The 24,823-nt window shown below is 43.1% G+C and overlaps 1 long non-coding RNA gene across 1 annotated transcript in view; it reads right to left on the bottom strand.

Annotated features, from left to right (window-relative positions):
* Positions 1-5,372: 5,372 nt before the first annotated feature.
* LOC307021058 overlaps positions 5,373-24,823 on the bottom strand; it is a 29,539-nt gene continuing 10,088 nt past the window's right edge. The window contains exons 2-3 of the long non-coding RNA XR_013803070.1: positions 15,691-15,778; positions 5,373-5,482 (exon numbers count right to left, since the gene is read on the bottom strand). This is a non-coding gene — a long non-coding RNA (uncharacterized lncRNA). The remainder of the gene's footprint in view (positions 5,483-15,690; positions 15,779-24,823) is intronic.

The raw sequence follows: 24,823 nt of genomic DNA, 5'->3' as shown, positions 1-24,823 counted from the left end.
TCCCTGCAGAAAAAAAAAACATGGCCGAACGTTTTATTCTTGGTGGAAAATGCCTATTTTAAGGGTAGTTTGGCCATTCAAATGCGTTTTGATGTCATCTGATGCGAGAAATATGAGTTGTTATTTCAGATTATGTGTGCAGTGGATGTACATGATCTTTAGTTTGCTAGTTATTACGAAGATTACTTCAGGAAATTGTGTCCATACAACGTTTTCATTGTTACCAAGGTGGTAGCTAGGGACGATGCTATCGATATTATTACTGTTATGTTGTGTAACTGTTTAATGGTGTTATCTTTATTGCTACCCCCTTCCCCGTCAATGTATAGTGTTGGTCCACAGCGCAAACGTGTTAGTTTAACAAAATCCGCATCTAAAATTGTGGCATAGATACGTTATTTCCCCCTCCATTTACTCAACAATTACACATAATTATCCTTGTGTTTATTTATTTGTTTGATTAATAAACACAAGTTTGAGTCCGTCAGGACCGAGGGTCGGAGCAGCTAATTTGCTTTAGAGAATATTACACCCGGAAGTAAGTATTCTCGCCGCTTCGCTTTGCAAACCCCGTGATAGTCCTCAAGCTCTGTGATTGGAGAGTGTGCTCCGAGGGTTACGCCGAGCGTCGAACAGCACTTGAAATGGGATGGAACCACGGCAGACTGTCCAAAACGGGATTTAAACGGGTCCACCCCGTCCCCCCCTCCGTTCCCAGAACTACACATGCTGGCTATTGTGTTTCGCAACATGTTCTCTGTCTATGGCAAGTCTCTACTGGGAGTTGTAGTTTTAAAAGACGTTTTCGTATTTCCCATAATAAGAAGTTGCCAGTATTAAACTGTGTACATCCCTGGAGGTTTAGGGGATAGGAAACACTCAAATTTAAAACATATAATTAATAAATGGGTGAAAATTGCTTGTGCCCATAATGGGCAGCATTAATATATACCCACTTGCCAGCTAAGGTCAGAAGAGCTTTATTTAACAGCTGGTCTTACTGTATGTCTGTGACCCCTCCTGTTGTTAATTGATAAGCCTGAAACATGCACTTGTCAAGGTTCAGAGGCAAAGTTTGCAAATATGGCAGTTGCCATCGATCATCTTAAGATAAGATATACTTTATTGATCCCAAGTTGGAAACATTTGCGTTACATCAGCATGTGTAACAGTTGTAAATATGCAGTGGTGTTTATTTGTAAATCATTTAGTATACTCACACAAATTCTGTGTTTTATATTTAATAATTATGTGTTCTTTATTTATTGATTGTTCAATACCTGACAAGGCCGGAGATTAAATATCTACATACATCTTATAAGGGTATAATACATATGTATAATATCAGTTAAAATAAGTGCTTCAACATAGTTAACATTGCTGGAGGTATGAACAAATATGGATAGATGTCTTGTAATGCACTATTGAGGAACCTGCGACCCAAGTTTTTAATTCATTGCATAACTACACCGTTTGTGTATATGATATGTCAATAAACCTTAGAAAATCGTGAAATATTGAAAGGGATGTGCAAAATAGTCATTATATACAGTCTTTAATTAACTATTAGTAGAGAATAACGAGTAATGAATATACTTTATAGGGATCCTATTAATATCTAATAATAAAAATAATGAAATTCAATAACATGCTTTAAGCACTAGGTGTCCCTTTATATCAGCTGTGCACCTTTATGGTGTAAATACAGCCTATCTACCAATTGGATCAAATATAAAAGTCAGCAGAATTAATGTTGATACTGCAAAGAGACGTATTGTGTGAAAAGAAATGTAAGATGTTGTTTAATTGCTGATATATTTATGATCCACGTCACGTTTTCAGTGTTGGCGGCAGTTCCTCATGTTTGTCTAGAAGTTTTCTCACCAGGGCTCTATAAATAAAGAAATACGGCAGATATGTAATATTTAATGCAGACGAACCGTGTATTACAATGCCGTTATGTGGTGACTTTCAAAGAGAAAAGCAAGCACACTCGGAATAAAGTGTTACTTTATTTTTTTTAAATGTTTTCGGCCTGTTTCCGGTATTTGTTTATGACGATGTGATGTGAGATGTGAGGCTGGAATTGCACAGGGTAAAATAACGTATATATGCCACAATTTTAGATGCGGATTTTACGCTGTGGACCAACACTATACATTGACGGGGAAGGGGGTAGCAATAAAGATAACACCATGAAACAGTTACACAACATAACAGAAATAATATTGATAGCAGCGTCCCTAGAAACCACCTTGGTAACAATGAAAACGTTGTATGGACATAATTTCCTGAAGTAATCTTCATAATAACTAGCAAACTAAAGATCATGTAAATCCGCTGCACACATAATCTGAAATAACAACTCATATTTCTCTCATCAGATGACATCCAAACGCATTTTAATGGCCAAACTAACTTTAAAGTAGGCATTTTCCACCGAGAATAAAACGAAGTTCGGCCATGTTTTTTTTCTTCTGCAGGGATACATTTGAAGATCACATGACATAGACGCCAGCCATTGGAATGAATGGTGAAAAAAAACGTAGGGATCCTACAATTTCAGAGGCGTTTTTGTAGAAATACTACGTCATACGTTGTGGACCAACGTAGTTATTACACGTTTTTTTTAATGCTGTCAAAATTATCATGTTAACGGCGGTAATTAATTTGTTGAATTAATTGCGTTAAAATATTTAACTCATTTAACGCATGTGCAGAATGGCCTGCCACAAACAGCAGTTAGTAAGATTGATTTCAGTAGTCACTTGTCTGGAAATACCGAAGACTAGAAACGGTTTTGAAAACTTTTGTCACGTAGTGATCGTCTTCTCAATAGAACATCTTTGATAATGTCTTCTGGCCAATCAGAATCAAGATAACGGTGTGGTGTTGTTGCAGGAAGTCCTGACGGAGAATACTTTTGCTGTAGTACATCTCTATATACATCGATACAACATTACGTGTTCATAGAAATCAACACGTAATGAAATAAGACCCCACGGTTTGATGATTGATAGGTGTGTGGGCTGTCTTTCATTTTGACACACAGAACAATGTTATAATAAACATACATACATACTGTATGTTAAATGGATATATCCGCCTTCTTTCATTTATCTTTCCATTCCCACAACAATATACATAAAGAAATGGCATATTTTGGACATAGTTCGAATGGTGATTAATCATGATTAACACATTTTTAAGCTGTGATTAATCTGATTGAACATTTGAATCGTTTGACAGCCCTAGGTTTTTTGTGAGACTGGGTTGGGCGGACTGGCCTTCTGGAGAATCTGGAGAATCACAGAACGGCCGGCCGTCAAGGGTCCTCAGCGGTCGTCAAGGGCTGTTGACGGCCGGCAGGGTTCGCGGACGGCCGGCACCGCCCTTACATTTTTATGTTTTTAAACAGCATCATTAAAGTTGCACTGACAGGCGACAGAGATCCACCGTTTCCCCGCAGCGAAGCTCCCCCCACATTGTCAGTTCACTAGCAAGCATAGTAGGGGGATCACCAAAGTCTTTCGGATTCCCCCCCTTGGTCAAATAAATATCTGTACAAAATAACATGGCAATCAATCCAACTGTTGTTGAGATATTTCGATCTAGCCGAATGAGGTGAACAGAAGAAAAAACAATGCCATCCCTGGGCCAGGTTCTATTCTTGGTCAAATAAAATCCACCTTGGTAGGTACATCGCTTCAACCAACCTGAAGCTCACCACAAACTTAAAATCACAAACTCAGGGCGAGTTTGGCCCTGAAGTTATATCTCAGCAGTTCTCCAAACTTTTTGAAGCTCAGAAAAACAAGCCTCACATATCCATCACAGCTCTCCAAACAGTTCATACAACATGTCCCCAGTGTTTTTGTAGCCATGTTGCAGACCTCTGACCCCCACCAGGCAAGAGAGGGGAATTTTGACACGTCTGTCTTTTTTTTGACACATCTGTCTTTTTTTTATCTGTACAGAACATGTAGGCGCTAACTCCAGGGCAGCAGTCTGACATGGAGGCTGTGTGTTTGATTTGCCTTCAACAGGGGGCTGTTTTAATGAGCACACATGGGTGGACAATGACTTTATTTTCATTTCGGCTACCCATTTCTACATGATCATTTTGACTGCTGTCGGTTTGACTGGTCAGAAACAGAGAAGAGAACATGGTGTACGATTTGGCCGATGTTTGAAATCCACAGCCCTGAGTAAAAGAGATGTGCTGTGTCAAGTTTTTCTGGTAGCTTTTTTTAAGCTTGAGAGTTGATCTTTCATGTTGCCTGGTTTTAATGCTGCCTTCAAGTCAAAATGGTAAGCTCCTAGTTGAGACTTCTGAAGTGGTAAATATGACGTGTCACGCTTTCAAGTGCATTTATTTGCAGGGACTCTTATCAAAAGCAAGAGGGTGACATCCAAGCACCAATGTGTGACAAGTGATGAGTTAAGGGAAATATACATATAGCTATAGACACTGTGTAGCTAGAAATACTTAAGAGAAGGAATCATATTATTAGGACAACACTATAAACGCATCTTTGCTTTTGATTGTTTTTCACTATTTCTATGTTTCTTTTTGATGATGGCATATTTCTGTATCAGGAAATACACAAAGACAAGTAGGAAAATTAAGAGTGAGAGTATGGCCAGACATAATACAATGTGAAAAAATAAGTATTGGCAAATTCCAGCCAGTAATGGGCTGTATGTTACATTCTTTAATGGTATTACCCAATAAAAAGGCACCAGCACATGTATGTTTTCCATTACTTCTATTCATAAACATTAGTCATTGTATTTGTGGTGATCTAAAGAGCATGGACAAATTATCTTATTTATGCGTTTAATGCTGTGAGTTCCATCTAATTTCATAACTGAAAATGTACTGAAAAACCATATAAGGTCTGAATGAAATTATATTTGCAAATAACTGGTCTGGTTGGTTTAACCTTGTTTGAGTGATGTGGCTGCTGCTTTAGCATCTAAGGGACAGAATAATGAATCTTCACAAACCTTCCTGCAGTGGCCTCATGTTTCTGTTTCTGTTAATGAATACCCATCATCCATTCTTCTCAGTACAGACAGTTAGTTAGGGAAGAAGAGGTTCTTTCTGGCTAATGATTAAGAGGAAGGAATGGAGAAAGAAGGAGAAAGTGGAGGAACACATAGTAAAAGAGAATGTGTAATGTGAAAACTCAATGATCTAAAGAGAGACTGGACTAGGCTCTGTGAAGAGGAGAAACCTTTCTAAGTGTTTTTGAACAAGTCTCGGTGAGTCAGACATCTCTCTTTGATACTTTTTCCCAAAAAAAAAAAATCATCAGAAATGAGAAGTCCTTACCTTCCCTGCAGGGCTTTTCTGGATATTAAAAGCTGGACCTTTGCTGCAGTCGGTTGAGCACAAACTTTTCAGTCACCTTGGGGAGCCAAACTGCGAAATGACACTCGACACCAGAGAGAGGGGATATATCGCAGGGGCCTGTAACTGAAAAAGAAACACCAACATGTATGTTACATTGATATACAAATAAATATCTCTTAAATGAGCTTAAATATAGTTTGAGCAAGATCCCAGCCCTTCACAAGATACCCCCGCCTCTAATACCTCATTCACACCAACGCAACTCCGGTTCAAGCTCCATGCTAGAGCTTTTCAGGTTCAGAACCGGTTCTTCGGTTTAGCTCCGGCTCTTTTCACACCGCCCAGAGTCCGACTGATGCTGCGTCATTGCGTCAACGTTTGCGTCATGACGTAACCGTTTACGTCATGACGTAACCGTTTGCGTGCCACCCGATGCTAATGCTAAGCTAGCTATGAAGGAACTACATGTAGCCATTAGCACGCAACAGACATTACACCCGGAGTCTGTCTTCATCATTGCTGGAGATTTCAATCACTCCAACCTAAAGACTGTTCTCCCCAAATTCCACCAACATGTCTCATGTCCCACAAGAGGAGATAAGACCCTGGATCATGTATATACCAATATCAAAGATGCATATAAGGCCCTCCCTCTCTCCCATGCTGGTCAGTCAGACCATATCTCACAGTTCCTTCTACCCAAATACCACCCCCTAATCAGACGAGTCAAGCCCTCGGTCAAGACAGTGAAAGTCTGGCCTGAGGGAGCAGAGTCCTATTAACAGCATCAGCTTCACATCACCAACTGGAACAACTTCGCTGTAACTGCCACTATGGATTCCCAAATAGACATTGACGCATACACCTCTTCTGTTTTGGATTGCATCAACACCTACATCAGTGATGCCACCACCACCAAACAGATCAAAATATTCACTAATCAGAAGCCATGGATGGATGGGCAGGTCCGCCAACTGCTGAAGGCACGTGACACCGCCTTCAGGTCAGGAGACGCGCAGGACTACCGTCTAGCCAGGGCTGAGCTGAAACGGGGCATCAAAAGGGCGAAGCACAGCCACAAGCTAAAGATTGAGGAGCACTTTAACACCTCTGACCCCCGACGCATGTGGCAGGGGTTAAAGACCATCTCAGATTTCAAACCCACCCGGGCCTCCCCCCCATCCACTGACCCCTCTCTTCCAGATGAGCTTAATTATTTTTATGCTCCTTTTGACAGGGTCAATCATGAGGTAGCCACTAGGGCCACTCTCCCTGCAGACCATCTGCCCCTCACACTCTCCACCACTGATGTGCATGCTGAACTGAGCAGGACAAACACACCAGTGCATGACATTAAGGATTTTGGGAGATGGCCCTGTGGGCCATTTAAGCTAATTTACAGATGGCCCTGACCCCAATAGAGATTGCCCTGAAAAATGCGTGCGGACGAAATGCCACGAAGGGTTTGGGGGGCCTTCCCCTAGAACATTTAGATTTTTGCAGGTCTTAGATGCTGTCTGGTGCATTCTCTAGACTGAATTATAAGATGAACCAGCACAATATTATTTTGTACAATTTCAATTTTATTCTTCATTTCACTTGTTTGTTCTTGTTTGTGTTTGCTCGCTTGCATGCCCTGCATAGCTATAATAAATACTTAAGTTGTTGGTCAAGACACTATCCATCTGTAAAAAAGTAGAAAACATTACATTCAGTTGTAACTGCCAAAACAAACATTATTTACACTAGTATGGCCCCTGTTAAAAATGTTTGTAATGTTATCGACTGTAAGTTGGTCGAACGAATGCCTCCTCATCCGGAAGCTGACCGAGCAGACCCGAGCAGCAATCGAGAGGAGCCGAGCGCATCCGCGAAGCATACAAAATGGCGACGTCAGAGTTCCCGTTGGCCGGCAAATCTAAATCTCTTCCGTCACAATAATTTCCCTTTAGCACAATACCGCTTCAGTTGCGCCACTTATGTGACAGACAAGAAGAGTATGTGACAGACAAGAATAGTCATTATAATGTCTAACACTTAATGTGGAGAAAGAGATGTCCTGTCTGGGTTGATTGTGCGTTGATCTGTTGGTAATGCTTCGGGGTTCCGGTGGGCATGAAAACAAATGCATAATGCTGCGCTATACTTTGTGGCCTCACCCAGTTGCATAGCGACACTTATTGTTTAGGTGTCTTTTAATAAGCAGGTAGTCCTATCATTAGCTAGAACTAGCTAGATCTGATCAATATGGACATAAACGCGAGTGAAGTCTAATCTGACGGGAGAGAGATCAGCTGCTGCTGACAAGTCGACACGCAGCACTGCATGATCACATGCAGCGGTGAGCGGACAAAACACACACTTCAGGTTAGAATATCACACGTAGCTATTTTAATTACCTCTCAAACTACCTAAACTAGTTATAGATATGTTTAGTTTTACTGTCGGGTCACTCATTACTGGATCCACGAGCTGCTGGCATAATAGATTGCCCGATCGGGCAACCAGCAGGTGAGGCTTCATTGCCCGAGCTAAATACTAGATGGCCCCGGGCCATTGGGCAGCCCTTAATGTCGAGCCCTGCACACATAAGGCCGCTGGCCCCGATGGCATCCCCGGACGTGTACTCAGCTCTTGTGCTGAGCAGCTGACCAGGGTCCTGACTGACATCTTTAACCTGTCCTTGGCCCAAGCAAAAGTCCCCACGTGCTTCAAATACACCTCCATTGTGCCTGTTCCCAAGCACGCCTCTCCAACAAGCCTTAACGACTACCGACCCGTGGCACTTACATCGACCATCATGAAGTGTTTCGAGAGGCTGGTCCTGGCTCGGCTTAAATCATGCCTCCCTCCCTACCAGTTTGCCTATCGTCAGAACAGGAGTACGGATGACGCCATCTCCACAGCACTACACCCTGCCTTCTACCATCTGGATCAGAGCAACACATACGTACGATTCCTGTTCATTGACTTTAGCTCGGCATTTAACACCATCGTTCCTTCCAAACTGATTACCAAGCTCAGTGACCTTGGCATCGACCCCTCCCTCTGCAACTGGATACTGGACTTTCTCACAAACAGACCCCAGCATGTTAGAATGGACAAGCTCAGATCCTCTAATCTCATCCTTAGCACTTGTCTCCCACAGGGCTGTGTGTTAAGTCCCCTCCTATATTCCCTCTTCACACATGACTGCAAACCTGTACATGGCTCAAACACCATCGTTAAGTTTGCAGACGACACTACAGTGGTTGGGCTTGTCAGCAACAATGACGAGACGGCATACAGGGAAGAGGTTGAGCATCTGGCAGAGTGGTGCGCTAACAACAACCTGGCTCTCAACACCAAGAAGACGAAAGAGGTCATTGTGGACTTCAGAAGGAAGAAAGACGGCACGCACTCCCCAGTCCATCTTAGTGGAGAAGAGGTTGAGCGGCTTCAAGTTCCTGGGAGTTCACATCTCGGAGGACCTCTCCTTGACCACCAACACCTCAGCTCTAGTCAAGAAGGCTCACAAGCGCATCTTTTTCCTGAGGAAACTGGCAAAACTCCGCCTATCCTCCCAGGTGCTAATGAACTTCTACCGTTGCACCATCGAGAGCATCCTCTCCACCTGCATATCAGTATGGTACGGTAACTGCACGGTCAAGGACAAGAAATCACTGCAGAGGGTGGTGAAGATCACACAACGCATCATCAAGATGCCACTCCCCTCCATAGCCTCAGTCTATGAAAAGCGGTGCCTGCGAATGGCACGAAGCATCATCAGAGACTCTTCCCACCTCAACCATACACTGTTTATCCCCCTACGTGGCACCCGCTCAGGGACACGCTACCGCAGCCTCCCTGGTAGAACAAACAGGACTACGCACAGCTTCTTCCCTTCAGCAGTCAGACTGCTGACAATGAACCCCACACTGTCCCATACTGCCTAGTTGTTGTTGTGTGCTGTGCTGAAGCGCAATTCTGTATTCACTGTATTTATTATTATCTGTGTATTTATTCTTATTCATACATTTCCCATCTATTTACCTTTATTTTCGTATCATTTATTTTGTACATACTTCTGATAATTGTTACATTACATTACATTACATTACATTGCATTTAGCTGACGCTTTTATCCAAAGCGACTTACAATAAGTGCATTCGACCAGGAAGATACAACCTTTAAGAAAACAGAATCATATAAGTACATCAGGTTTCATAGAGCCAAACATTTCAAGTGCTACTCAACTGGCATTTAGAAAGCCAGCCCTTTATTAGTATATAAGTGCTTTGTTAGTAATTCTATCGCTCGAAGTGGAGTCTAAAGAGATGAGTTTTCAGTTTGCGTCGGAAGATGTTGGAATTGTGTATATAACTGACTGTTTTGCACTCTGGTTAGACCCTCCTTAATTTCTTTACACTGTGCTTGCATTTTTGTAATGACAATAAAGTAATCTAATCTAATCTAAAACCCGGTGCTTTTCAAGCTCCAGCACCGAACCGTTCCTGAAACACCGTTGGTGTAAATGAGGTATATGTAAAGCCACAATAGATTGGAGTCTGCCATCAGTCAAACGGAGGGTGACGTTGGCCAGACTTATCGTGGGCCCAGCATCTCGTCCGGGGAGCCAAGGGTTAAAAGGAAACTCGTTTTAAAATGATGTTTTACCTCAGCTTCGGTGTAAGGGTCAAGATGCTTAGATTAGGGTGAATGTGTGCAGCTCGTGTGTGTCTAAGGGGGGGGGGGGGGCGGTTTGGAGTAGGCAGGGGGTCCTTCGGAGAGCGAATGGGTGAGCCAGTCTAGTGATTACCTACCTCCGGGCCCTGCTGTAAAATGTCAATCGTCTGAGAAATGGGTCTGTGTTTGGTGACCTGTAAACTCTGACATCATATGCTGTTCTGGTAGTCGGGCAATGTTTAGTTTTTTTCTAAAATGAGGGATATTGGACCTTTCTCCATTTCTTGTTTTAAATTGTTCCCACTGCACACCCTCCAATCTCCGGTGTCAGAAGAAAACAAGTTGTTACTCGTGTCTCTGTCACACTGCAGCTTCACCTTTACACATTTATTTACAGCTTAGATGTTTTGTTCATAATGATCTAAATGCTATCTTAAGAGCTTCAAAATAAATGCAGCGTAAGGCATAATCATCAAGCAAAAGACACCTTCCTTTCTGAAGCAATAGCATTGTAACAAATTGCTTCAGTAATTAACATCACCTTTAAATGAAAGAGTAAGATGTATAAATATCTCATGTTAGAGTAAAGTTGTTGCCTTTATCTTGTTTCATTCTTAAAGAAAACCCAAGTAACCCAAGTAAATCCCTGTGCCCAGACTAAAAAACACAAGATTTTGATAGGATTAAACAGAATATTTGTTTAAAGAGGTATTTAAACATATAGTAATCTCTCTGCCGTTCACAGGCAACTCATCTGCGATTTAATCAGCTCTTATTTGTATCAGACATACTCTGTTTTTGCGAAGTCTCACCAACATTACTGTGTGTAACGCCATTAAAGAAATTGGGCCTGTCCGATATCCTTGTCAGCCGAGTTTTATAAACGTCAGAGATAGTTTATAATTGTCAACTAAGAAAGGAGTCCAATTTCTTTTCACATTAACAGGTTACACATTTATTTAAAAAAAAGATGTGACTGTTTCAAATGTTTAACATATACACAGAATCAATACTACCACCTTAAAATGGGTCATGGGTGGGTATCTATTAGACATGTTAGAAAGTAAAGGTTGTTTAAAGAAAACATATCAAGGGCAGGTCAAAGTAAGACTGAGAGAGAGAAATGTATCAGGAGATATGTCTACTGAGACATTTTATACTGCCCTTTGCTTTTTTTGTATTAAATTTCAAAATGCACAAGCTTCCCTAACCAGTGCAACATCTGAAAACATGTAGTCCATTAATTTCGACTCAGTCATTAGGACTTAATTTAATTATCTTCAAGGTCAGGTCTGAGATGGCATTAAGTCCCTGCCAAAACAAAACTCTCCCTTCCTAGTTTCTGTTCTTTCTGCAACGCCGTGCCAACTTCCACTTGGACATTCTGGAAACCTGACAAGAAACGTCTCCGAAGTTATTTCGATGTCAAATGTCCAAAGTAAGAACTTAAGATCATTTAAATAAATGTATTCATTTAGATTCACTAAAATGTGAATCACAGACAAGAATAAATTAAAGTCAAGTCAAGTCAAAAATGTATTTAAGTCGCAACACCAAATGTGGTTGGTTGCGTACAGGTCTTCTTGTCCACTTCCCAACCTTTAACTCCTAGGCCTTTGTTCCACCAACAACCTTCTTCAAAATCAAAGTACTACAACTAAAAAGTTCTGTGGTCGCAACGCTATCACGCTGACAACATCTGTCCATAGTTCAATACAGCTTCTGTGGTAGCTGCCCGTTCAGTAGGCAGGCCCGGACTGGCCATCGGGAGGACCGGGAGGTTTCCCGATGGCCTGGCTTGTTAAGTGGCCTGCTGGCCTGAGGATATTTTTTTTATGTATGTATTGTGAACGCAACGCTGCGCAAATGTGGATCTGACTCTGCCTCACAGAGGGTGACTGGCTGTCTACATGATGTGGCCTGCCGACATGGCCACTTTTATACAGATCACACACTAATGCTCTCAATTGGTCTCTGTGTGTCATTCAAGCTCGGGAGGGTGTGTATGTGTGGCGCGAGCGAGCGAGAGAGAAAGTGCGCACGCCGGTTACGTGTATTATTGTTGTTAGCATCTGGTGCTAGCTAGCTGCGCTAACGGATATAATGAGCTGTCAACAACAGTGGCGTTTTCTCCTGGAGGCCAAGGGAAGCCAGGCTTCCCCTGTTTTTTCGGATTGTAGTTATAATTTTAATAAATAAATAAAAACACTTAGTTTCGGAAATTCATTGTTGTGTGTTGCTGCCGGCCCGTCTCTCCCCCATTCTCATTGAGTATTTTACAAATATTGAAACAGCGCCCCTCTAGATGTTATGGTGAAACAGTAGATTGCACTCTGTTGCGAGAGGAGGCCAGGCGAAATTTGCTTCCCTTGGTGAAAAAAAATGGAGGGATTGACCAATCAGATGAGGCTCACGTCATGTCCCTGCCAACCTGTGATTGGTCAGGGCCATGCCAAGGGAAGCCAGAGGCGGCCTCACAATCCAATCAAATCGCATCAATTTAGTGGTGCAGTGACGCGTCCCAAAAAGCGGAAGTAAGCTGCGCCCGGTTTCCCTCGACAAAAAAGCAATGGGATTTCTCCATAGGATTTTGGAAAATAGCTCGAAAAAAGGTCAGTGGAAAACGAACCTGTTAGGTAAATGCACGTTTTGTTCAGTCGGATAATATCCACATGTCTACCCTACTTTTATAATTTTCGAATGATAAATCTAATCGATAGAAGATAGATAGCGTCACTGCACCACTTACACCGCCGTTTGAAAGTAGCAAGCAACTGAAGCAAGTGCTATTATGGAGGGTGGAGATTTGGAGTATTTAATCAAAAATAATTGGACTAAACTTCCGCTGCAGCAGCAACAACAAATACAATATGATGACAGGCCAATGCCCAAACTGGAGCCGTTTACAGATAGGAACAAAGGAGCGAACCGGACGTAAAACGTTAAAGTTCTCCTGGTTTAGTTTGTGAATGAATGCTTATTAGAGTTTCGGCTGGAGAGTGCGTGCGGACCTGTCGGTCAGATAACAGGCGTGTGTAAGTCCTGCATCTGTATGATACAAATGTGTGTAAAATGATACCGGGCGCTGTAATCACTCATCTGGTTACGTTATTACATTGACCACCACACCCCCCCCCCCCCCACCCCAAAAGAAAGGACGTATTATTGGCTTCCCCTAATTTTTTCCCCACGCCACGCTACTGGTCAACAAGGTGGAGGAGAGTCCTCTCCTGTCAGACTGAGAGACTGATAACTACAGCTCAGGTGAGTTAAAGGACTCTGAGTGTTTAGTTAACTTAGTCTAAATTCTTTACCTCTGTCTCCCGGGTCGTGCAATTGGGTCCTACATCCTGAGTGTCTAAATTCATAACATAAAATATGCATGAATAATACAAAAAAAAATGTAACTAGGTGAAAAAAGGTAAGAAACTTTAAAAACTTGTTGAGAGCTAAAATTAGTCTTTGCTGCTGCCTCAAAGAGGAGCATGGGGGAGACGGGTGAGGCTGGTTCAGGAGCCCAGACACACTCACAACTATAAATGAACCATAAACAAGTTTCAATGTTTTTTTCATATTGGATATGTTTTTGGTTATGGCCATGTTCTTATGATTTTATGATTATTTAAATGTATACAGTTCTGTTTCATATGGGTGTAGTCTCTTTATTTCCCCCTCAAAGTGCACCAGATTGATGCATTTAAGTCTAACATTTAAAAAAAAAAGATCTTGCCGGGGGAGGAGCACGCCCCCGGACCCCCCTAGAGGATTTGAGGTCCACCCCCACTTAAAATATGTTCACATGGATAGGTTCCTAAATAGAATTGCAATTTTTTTTTAAATAGTAACCCATGTCCACATGTCTATTCTGGGGTAGTAGATTTAAAATGTAGGGCTATCACTACGGGCAGCAACGCTGTAAATATTGACAAATAAATCCAGCAAAATGGCACAAAACAAAACTGGTAATGGCTTGGCTGGGTGTATAATTCCCGGCCTGACTTATTGTCCCAGTCCGGCCCTGACATTAGGTGTCTCCTAAGGACAGAAACACATGCACAGACTGACACGGAGAAAACAACACCAGTGTTGCGGCTGGTGGCTATTGAAAAAAAACATTAAAAAGTGAATGATTTCTTTCCTGACCCCTTCCCGAGGCTTTCAAAGGCAGATAAAGACCCCCTGACATTAAAATGATGTCCCTTCATTATTTTCTAATCAGGCCAGGTAATTAGAATAATATCCAACTGTGATTTTCAAGTGGAATTATAGAACAAGTGACGTAAACACTTTTGATTGACCACCTCACAGGCGCTGCTTGATTTTCAATCCCCTGGGGAACATTAATGTTAATACCCTGCTCTGTGAGTAATCTGGTGATTGAACTGCACCCAGAAGTTAACTGTTAAAGCGCAGGGCTAGAATAATTCTCTGAACTAACTACAGGGTCATTTCGTGAAATACAACCCTTTTAAGCAGCAGCATGACAGTTATAGTCCTGCCATGCTGCTGCCACCTCTCACAGTTGCACTTCTCCTGCCTCAGCTTCCACCCAGCATTCCCTCTCCTTCAGAAAGCCTAACCACCCTTTCAAACCACTAGGATATCTGCTTGCCTTTCTCTATTAATCTCCCCATCCCCAGCCTTCGGCTTTGGCCTGAGCGACACATACACATGATGTGTTTTGGCCCTTTGACACCAAACACAAAGGGGCCGCAACCCTTCCTCAGGCAGCAGCTTTACTCCGTCAGAGCTCAAGTCTGTCCTATCGGAGGTAAGTAAGCCGGAGCCTATCATGAATTTAAACTAATGCTCTTTCTTCGCCTTTAGCCTCTGCTTTACAGTAGGAGCTTTTGCAAAATCCAGTCCAAATACATTTGTTTGTATGGAAAAAAAAAAATGCTGTAGCCTTTTATGAAATTGTATTTTGCTGTAATGGCAGAGCTTGCCTCAGGCCAGCCTTTTAAAAGGGTGGTGGTGTTGAGCCCAATGCATTATTTCCTGTGGTATCTTACAGTTAACCTGGAACACCTCCAGTTAACAGCTGATGGCTGGCTCCAGCTGGAAAACCTTTTAAAACCCTCTCCCTCGCTCTCGTTTTACAGTAGCAGTGTTCCTTTTTTCTTTTATTAAACCATCTATATATCTTCAATTTTGTAACTTTCACATCGTTTCTGACTACTAACACTGTATCCCTCGAGCCATGGTGGCAACACTTCCTTTTACTTCCTCATCCTCACATTTCCCCGAGCATCATTTGGATAGCGAGCAGATGTGGATGTGACAGCTGTTTAAATATAGCCCTAAACCTAAAGTTTTGACAATGAAGGCGCTCCAAGCTGTCATTTACAATTTTTAATGTAAGTAGGATCTAAAAATGTATCAGTGTATTTCAAGCTTTTTAAACCACAAAAGGATAAAACCTAAAAGAAAATTGAATTGTTTCGCTTTCTGTATCATCGTCATTTTGACAATGTAATAATTCAAAAGCAGCACTGTGATGGAAAAAAGAAGAACATTGAGTATCGTTTGTAGTGATGGATTTGCTAAAGTGTATCAACTATGTAATCTTGGTTTCTTTACATTTTACTCTTTAATAATGTAAGTGAATAAGCCAGAGGAATACAGCAAAACTGAATTGATTGATTTGGGGGCCCTAATATATTACCTGATGGAGCGGATGCTTAGTCCTTGATGCTGGGACGGGGTTCGAATCCAGCGACCCATTTTTGGATACTGAAGCCTCTTCTGTTAACCTAAAGGCAAAAAGAAACAAAATGTATACATATATGATTAATTGTGGTTCACTTTTACAAGCTGCCAAAATCAAAAAGTCATCTCAATCAAACTTAACAGTAAATGCTTGTATTTAAGCGCTGTAAAACATATTTTGCTACTTTGAACACATTCATCTTTCTCAGAGGCACTGAGTCAATAACTGACACTGAACTTATTTCACCGTCAGCAGCTAAAACACTTTTTAACTGGGCAGTTCAGCGGTTATATATTTATTCATATGAATACACAATACTTTGTAAGACATACACTTCTACATAAGTATTGTTATTCACTGTACAATGTGCACATTTATTAATTAACTTATTTTGATTTTATAAATATTTGTATTTTCTATATTTTTTTTATTGCATGTATTTAACTATGTTTTATATTTTTTTCCACATTTGCGCTTATGTTTATATAAAAAATGTTGTTGTTTTTATTCTAAATGGAGCAACTCATATGATAAATACAATTTTCAGATTCTGATTATCTCCCTCATCACGAATCCCCAAACTCCCACCGAGCTCGTCCCCAGGGTCAGAAGGCCTGAGCTATTCCCATGTTAAATATTAAGGTTAACCAGATGATTACCCTGACGGTAGAAAAGAAAAACAAAACATATTTTTGTGATGCACACTCTAATTATGTTTTCTTTTTCTCCCTTTTCTTTTTTGATTATTTTACAGATTTCAAAGGAATACAAAAACATTCTAGCAAAAATAATTAAGAAGGTGTGAGGATCATTTCCCCATTAGTTTGTCATGCTTCCAATTCCTGACTATTACCTCATTCACACCAACGCAACTCCGGTTCAAGCTCCGTGCTAGAGCTTTTCAGGTTCAGAACCGGTCCTTCGGTTTAGCTCCGGCTCTTTTCACACTGCCCAGAGTCCGACTGGTGCTGCGTCATTGCGTCATCGTTTGCGTCAAGATGTAACCGTTTGCGTGCCTGCTTCATAAAGCCAAACCGCGCGGAAACCCCTCACAGCTGACACCGACAACAACAACAATGGCCGATTGTGCTCCAGCTTCGGAAGACCAGATTCCCAGTAGGTAGCTGGTCTCTTCAGTGGACCACTGCTGCTTGTTAAAGTGGACCTATCATGCTATATTTGAATAATATAGTGTAGGACCATACCTATATAAGGCATATTTATACTTTTTTTTTTCAAAATACCAAACAGATATGAATTTTAGCCATTCCTCATTTTGCTCAATTTAACACTGTCTTTGCATGGGCTGATTCTGTGAGAACAGCACCATCTACAGGCCTGGCATATTTACTACAGCGTCTCCAGTGCTTTCAAACGGCAATGTCCGTGGCTGTCTCCTCCTGATTGGTGGAGTTGGCCCAATAGCCGTAGCGTCACTTCTGTGACGGCACAGAAGTGTTCAAATCTTGATCAGTCTGTATCAGATCCGTTGCAGCCCCTTTTTAAGAGATCTCGGTATGGAGAAAAAGAGAGAGGGTTGTGTTTTCTGACACTTGGTGAGTTCCCTGGAACACCGGGGACACATATTCATGTATAAAAGACGTACAAAAGTGCATTTTTCATGATAGGTCACCTTTAAGTTTCTTCATCGTTGTGTACAAACTGGATAAAACGCCGGCTTTTTGTTGTTGTTCAGGAGTTGATCCCGCCCCTGCCCCCGCCCCCGCCTCGACGTAAGCGTGATGGTGCTTTTGCTCTGGCCGGACAATTTTTTGGTGCTCGAAATGAACCGGATTCCGGAGCTAAGAGGCTGCTCCGCTGCGGTGTGAAGAGGAAACCGGCCCTGAAACACTGTTGGTGTAAATGAGGTATATAAGAGCTTGGAGGTTGTAAATATTGCACAAACGTTGTTATACCTAGCTTAAACTACAACAATGTTGTCACATGTGCCTCTGTACAATGATACAAAACAAAGAGAAGCCGCAGATAATTACAGATGGAGTTCTCAAAAATGTTTCATCAATCAATACATTTCACAGATTCACACAAAACCTTCATACAAACAGCAATAGAGTGGTGCAGGAATGATTGTTAAAACCCATAAATTAGTTAGCATTTTAGCTTTTTCTTGTTCTCTTGTCTTAAAACAAATGTTTCTTTTAGAAAATATGTTTACCCTGTAATAACGTTTGTGGTTAATAAGACATTTGTCAATAAATACCACACTGGTGAACGTCTAAAGCTTTAACATGTTTTAGGAAAAGGTGGTTTATATCAGATGAGTAATTACACCTCTATACGTCATCACACCGAATACGAGTCCTCATTAGTCTTGGTGGTGATGCGAAGCTATAAGACCGTGTAGTTCCTTTACAGCATTACGTTAGAAGAAGAAGATACACTTTATTAATCCCTTACAGGGACATTTCTTTCCCCACTCTGTTGTGTTTACACACATTACACACACAGGGGAGGATATACATGCACAAACACAGAGGATATACATGAACACACACAACCACATGCAGATAGAAGAGGTGGCAGAGCAGAGAGGCTGCCAGGTACCCGGCGCCAAGGGAGCAGTTTCGGGGTTAGGTGCCTTGCTCAAGGGCACCTCGGCATTGGCCTTGGAGGTGAACCTCTCCAGCTACCAGCTCACTCCATCTTTTTTTGGTCCGATCGGGACGTGAACCGGCGCCCCTTCGGTTCCAAGACCAAGTCCCTACAGACTGAGCCACTGCCGCCTTAACAATGATTCAATTGGTGTTTTATCCTGCTGAACAAAATGTGTCAGTATAAAAATGTTTGTGTTTGCTATGGAGTCAAGTGTGCTCTTAAAAGGAACAATTCCAGGTCGGCCAACAAAAAATACTACATCACCACACAACTAGTGAAACATGCAACCTGTGTGGAGGGGGTTCAGTAGCTTTAAAGAGGGTCATGAAAGGAGCGTCCACGTCGCGCCACTGGGAGTATTGACGAGATCGACAAGATCGACAAGATCAACTAGATCGACTTGATACTGCTAATCCTATCACCACTACAAGCACCAGTTACAAGCTACAAAACAGCCACAAGCTACGCTACAAGCCACAAGCTACGCTAGCCGCAAGCTAGTCTGCACAAGCTACGCTACAAGCTACGCTGAAAGCTGTAAGTAAGCCACAGAACACCAAGAGAAAACATCATGCCTGGAGATAGACAAAGGTCGATGTCGTAAACGAGGGACCCCCTCAAAACCGGCATTGACAGTCATATCTGTGAATATTGAAGGGTTCTCCTCTGCAAAACAAACCATCTTAGCCGACCTATGCAGCAAGCAACACTGTGACGTCCTCTGCTTGCAAGAGACTCACATAGGGAGTGAAAACAATCACCCCACCATACCAGGAATGGTCCTGGCTATTGGGCGACCTCACCGGTAGTACGGCAGTGCTATATTTGTAAAAACAGGCTCAGCTATAGAAGATACAGATATGTCAGATGGCCATAATATCAAAGTCCTATCTGTTGAGCTAAGCAGTGTTGTAGTAACATCTGTCTACAAACCACCACCTGTAGACTTTGTATTTTCCCAGCCAATCCCCAAAATACACGGCAAACCACAGATCGTTAATGGTGACTTCAACAGCCACAGTATCCAGTGGGGCTACCCTGAAATGAACAAGGATGGAGAAGCAGTAGAGGACTGGATGGATACTAACCAACTAAGTCTGATCCATGACCCCAAGCTACCACACTCGTTTTTCAGTGCTCGCTGGAAACGTGGCTACAACCCAGATCTCACCACGGTCACAAGTAACATCGCTGGACTGTGTAAAAAGACGGTGCTGGACCCTATTCCATCAAGCCAACACCGTCCCATTGGTATCCTAATCAATGCGGCTGTAGTCCCAACCATTGTGCCCTTTAAAAGGCGCTTCAACTACAAGAAAGCAGACTGGAAAGGTTTCACCAACGAGCTGGAAGAAAAGATCACAAACATAATACCAGTTAGCAAGAACTACGACCAATTTTCTAACCTGGTGCTGAAAACTGGTCGGAAACATATCCCATGAGGATGTAGAGTTGAATATATACCGGGACTTTCAAAGGACTGTGCAGGACTCTATGACAACTACGTCAGCATGTTTGAAGCAGATCCCTTCTCAGATGAAACAACTACCCAAGGCGAGAAGGTGATGGAAAGCATTGCCCAAGAGCGAAGCAAGACCTGGAATGCTCTTATAGAGTCCACAGACATGTCAAAAAACAGCAAGAAAGCATGGGCACTTATTCACAAGCTACGAGGTGACCCTGAGGCAGCTCCTCAGCACCCAAAAGTCACGGCCAACCAAGTTGCCAACCAATTGCTCGAAAATGGAAAGAGTAGAAAGAGAGGGAAAAAGACCAAGCTGAACCGCAAGAAATACATCGAGGACCCTGCTTTTACAAGACAGCTCACTATGGAAGAGCTGGAAGGGGGAATCTCTATCCTCAAACCAGGAAAGGCAATTGGACTGGATAATATCACAACGGAACAGATCAAGCACTTCGGTCACAAGGCAAACACGTGGCTCCTACAGCTCTACAATGAGTGCTTAACAACACACAAGCTCCCTAACATCTGGAAGAAAGCCCACATTATAGCACTGCTGAAACCTGGGAAACATCCATCCGCTCCCAAGAACTTCAGACCAATCTCACTTTTGAGCCACACCTACAAACTCTTTGAACGTCTGATACTCAACAGAATTGGTGCCTTCGTTGACGAACACCTCATCCCTGAACAAGCAGGTTTCCGCCCTGGCAAGTTAACAACTAGCCAAGTACTCAACCTCACCCAGTACATCGAAGACGGATATGAGGAAGGGATGGTAACTGGTGCGTTGTTTGTCGACCTCTCAGCTGCCTATGACACAGTCAACCACAGTCTCCTCAGTAAAATCCTGGAGACCACAAGAGACACCCGCCTGACAGAGCTGATTGAAAGCATGCTTGAAAATAGGCACTTCTTCGTTGAGCTAGGAGGAAAGAAAAGCAGGTGGCGAAGACTCAGGAATGGCCTCCCACAGGGAAGTGTGCTTGCACCGCTTCTCTTTAACATCTACACCAACGACCAACCAAAAAGTGTAGACACCCGCCGCTTCATCTATGCAGACGATCTTGGCATAGGTGCACAAGCCACTGATTTCAAAACTGTGGAAGACAGACTCTCTAACGCTCTGGCAGAGCTAACACCTTACTATGAAGAGAACCACCTACGTGCAAACCCATCTAAGACACAGGTGTGTGCCTTCCACCTGAGAAACCGTGAAGCCAAGTGCCAAATGAGCGCAGTATGGGAATGAGCTGCCCATGCCAAGAAGCTGGATCCCGCCCTCAATGCTAGCTGCCGCATTATCACAGGCTGCCTGAAATCAACACCTACAGACCGTCTGTACATCCTGGCAGGCATAGCCCCACCAGAGATACGACGAAATGCAGCAAGCAAGAAAGAGCGCCAACAACAGTCTACTGACCAAAGACATCCTCTCTTTGGCCATGTGCCAGCCAAAAGCCGCCTTAAGTCCAGGAAAAGTTTCCTGAAGAGCGTCCCACCCCTCGGAACACCGAACACAAGCAGTGAAAGAGTCACTCGGTGGGAAGAAAGACTTGACAACCTCCCATCAGCAACAACAATGGAGCCAAAGGCGAGCGAGGCACTGCCCCCTGGAGCAGACACCAACTATGCAGTGTGGAAATGCCTAAACAGAATAAGATCTTGTGTTGGACGTGAGAAAACCACTCTCGCCAAATGGGGATACCTAAATGACGGGGACGTTGTGTGTGACTGCGGCATTGAACCACAAACCATGCAACACCTCCTGATATGCCCCTTGCTGGAGCAACCCTGCACAACATCGGACTTGGCAGAGTTTAATGAGAAGGGACAGCAATGTGTTCAGCTGTGGCTGAACCACATCTAACCAAGCCCTGTAACTGACTGCCTTGTGGACACGATAAGAAGAAGAAGTAGCTTTATCATCATTTGACACAACAAACCTTTTATTCCACAATCATCAACCTGTGGACCCTCTTCTCCAGCCCCATGCCCCCCTGCCCTTTGTGACGCAGGGCAGTGTGAGAGCCCGACTCTGCGGCCGGGGGCTGGGAAAAGTAAGGCTGATTAAACAAGCTGCCAGCATAATGTGATCATGTATCATGTCAGCCCACACATTTAGCTCCCTAATTCTTTCTCCACGGCAGCCTGTCTCCAGCTTTGGCCTTTTGAAGTTGAGATCCCACAAATCCACCCCCCCCCACCCCCCTCCATACGATTCACTCCCCGGCCTCATCCATCCGTCCATTCTCCATCATCTTCATCCAATGTGTCCCTCTGTCCGTCCCCGGGCCCCGAGCGCTCCTTCGTCTTTAATCTCTCCTCTCACCCCGTCCGTCCCGACCTCCAGCGCTCCTTCTGCCCCCACTCTATCCGTCCGTCCCTCTCATGCTGCTTCCTGCCATCATTAGGCGTGTTGCCCTGCTCCCTTCCCCTCCCCTATCAGCTGGATGCGTAGCTGAGAGTTGCTTTGCTAATGGCACTCCAAGGGAGCGCAGAGATAATACTGTTGGCTTTAATTAAATACATTAAAGGGCTGGGAAGATACAGAGCCCCCGGGATGATGTGTTCTTCCCTCACACCTCCCGAAATACCTCTCTTGTCTCCCTCCATCACTTTTTCTTCTCTTCCCTTTCTTCTTCTCCTGAATCACCATTTCTCCCCCTTACCGTACGCCTACTCTCACTCTCACTTACTTCCTGTTTTCTAGTTCTTATGATTATTTATTTCTCTTACTTTGTGACGAAGAAAAAAGCCTGCACGTTTTTCTTTCCCTGGCACCCAGAGACTTGAGAACACCTTTATTAGTTTTTATGCCTGGAACTTTGTTTACCATTAATTAGTTTTCTCTGTGAGTTTGATTTACATAACAAGACTTTTGCAGGGTTGCAGGAACCTGAGATGCTTTGTGTTCCTCCTATGATGGGGGAGGCGAGCACTTATAAGTTAAATGTATATACTGAAGGGAAGGACGAGGGCAGATTTTAAAACAGATTGTGTGTGCACCCGTTTTGTGTGCATTTCCTCAACCTGCTTATAAACCAGACAACCACTTTTACTCTACCAAATTAGCCTCGTTGATTAAAACCGGGGACATTGCAGAAATATGGTACACGTCTAGACCTCTAAAATGCCACCCTCAACACTAGGTGAAGGTGCATGCACAAAGCAGCACAGATATGTGAAAGAACATAATGGGGAAAAAATCAATATGTATTGCAGGTGACAATGTTAGGGTGAGTGGCAATGAACAAGTGCAAAAGAACAAAGTGGAAATATCAGATTCAGACATCAGAATCAGATATAGAAGCTTACTGCAGCATGCAAACAGCTTTCATTTGGAGTGCAGAGCAAAGCATGTAAATTAACCAAATGACGGAGCCCAGCAAAAGCATTTCATTGTGCTTGTGTGCATGCTTGAGTTGGGTTTGTGACTGAATGCCCACTTGTTAATACAAGCACAAACAAAAACTCTAAGGAGGTTGCATTTATAACTGGTGCAATGCTGGACACAAACCAACACACACGAGCACACGCACACACAGAGCACCTTGCCAGGGAAATTGTGCTCTTCAAGGCGTTGATTAGTCTGCCTGGTGGTGCCTCCCTGCATCTCCACTTAGTCATATTAAAGGCACATCTGCTCTCTATAAACTGGCTGTTTATATCCCCATCATCCACAATGCACACACACACAAACCTGACCTGAAAGCAAGCGCGTATGCACGTATGCACATATGCATGTTGTCTGCACACACACAGACATTCTCATATTCATGTCACACACACACACACACACACACACACACACACACACACACACACACACACACACACACACACACACACACACACACAAACACACACACCTCAAGGAGAATTACAATGTGATCGAGGCACTTTCCGATCATCTCACATCAGCTCAACATCCCTCCATAAATAGAAAAACCGGCTCAGCACCGCAGGGAAGGAAACAACATTTGGAGAACAGATTAAAGTGAGGGGTTTTGTGTGTGTGTGTGTGTGTGTGTGTGTGTGTGTGTGTGTGTGTGTGTGTGTGTGTGTGTGTGTGTGTGTGTGTGTGTGTGTGTGTGTGTGTGTGTGTGTGTGTGTGTGTGTGTGTGTGTGTGTGTGTGTGTGTGTGTGTGTGTGTGTGTGTGTGTGTGTGTGTGTGTGTGTGTGTGTGTGTGTGTGTGTGTGTGTGTGTGTGTGTGTGATGTTGTTTCGCGGAGCTGTACGTTGATCAAAGCAGGTTCCGGGATCAAACAGTGATAAAACAGTGAGTCCACTTTAATTTCCTAATACACTTTTTAATGTGTGTGGGTCTGATGTGTTGAACTACTTGTATCAGTTTTATCTTGTGTGTGTGTGTGTGTGTGTGTGTGTGTGTGTGTGTGTGTGTGTGTGTGTGTGTGTGTGTGTGTGTGTGTGTGTGTGTGTGTGTGTGTGTGTGTGTGTGTGTGTGTGTGTGTGTGTGTGTGTGTGTGTGTGTGTGTGTGTGTGTGTGTGTGTGTGTGTGTGTGTGTGTGTGTGTGTGTGTGTGTGTGGAGAGGAAGGACGAGTCACCCTCTGGCTTGCCATCCTTGTCCCTGGCACCCTGTACCCTGTGAAGCCCCACGGCAGTGAAGATGAGAGGTCCTCTCGATTCAATCAAACACATGACATTAAGGGAAAACAAAAAGAAAAAAAACTGCAGAAAGAATTAACTTTGACGGAGAGAGGCGCGACGGGGGGGGGGGGGGAGTTTAGGTGGAATTGGAGAGGGACTGAGGGAGTGAATAAGAAAGAAAAGGAGTGAGACGGAGATAAATTAGATGGATTGAAAGGGGACAAGAAACACTATGAGCAGTGCTGATATATTCTTTAATGAAACTCAAAAATGTGGAATACAAAATATTATGAAAGGATAATGTAATGCATTCTGATTAATGTCATTTTGGGAAGATCCCATTGCTTTATAGTAGGGTAAAGATGCTCTCGAGAAAAACTATTGTAATTATTTGCTTA

The sequence above is a fragment of the Notothenia rossii genome (assembly GCF_949606895.1).
Source record: "Notothenia rossii genome assembly, chromosome: 10".
In the NCBI taxonomy this organism is placed as follows: Eukaryota; Metazoa; Chordata; class Actinopteri; order Perciformes; family Nototheniidae; genus Notothenia; species Notothenia rossii.
The sequence above is the reverse complement of the archived record's forward strand: the minus strand, read 5'-3'. Positions and strand labels throughout refer to the sequence as shown.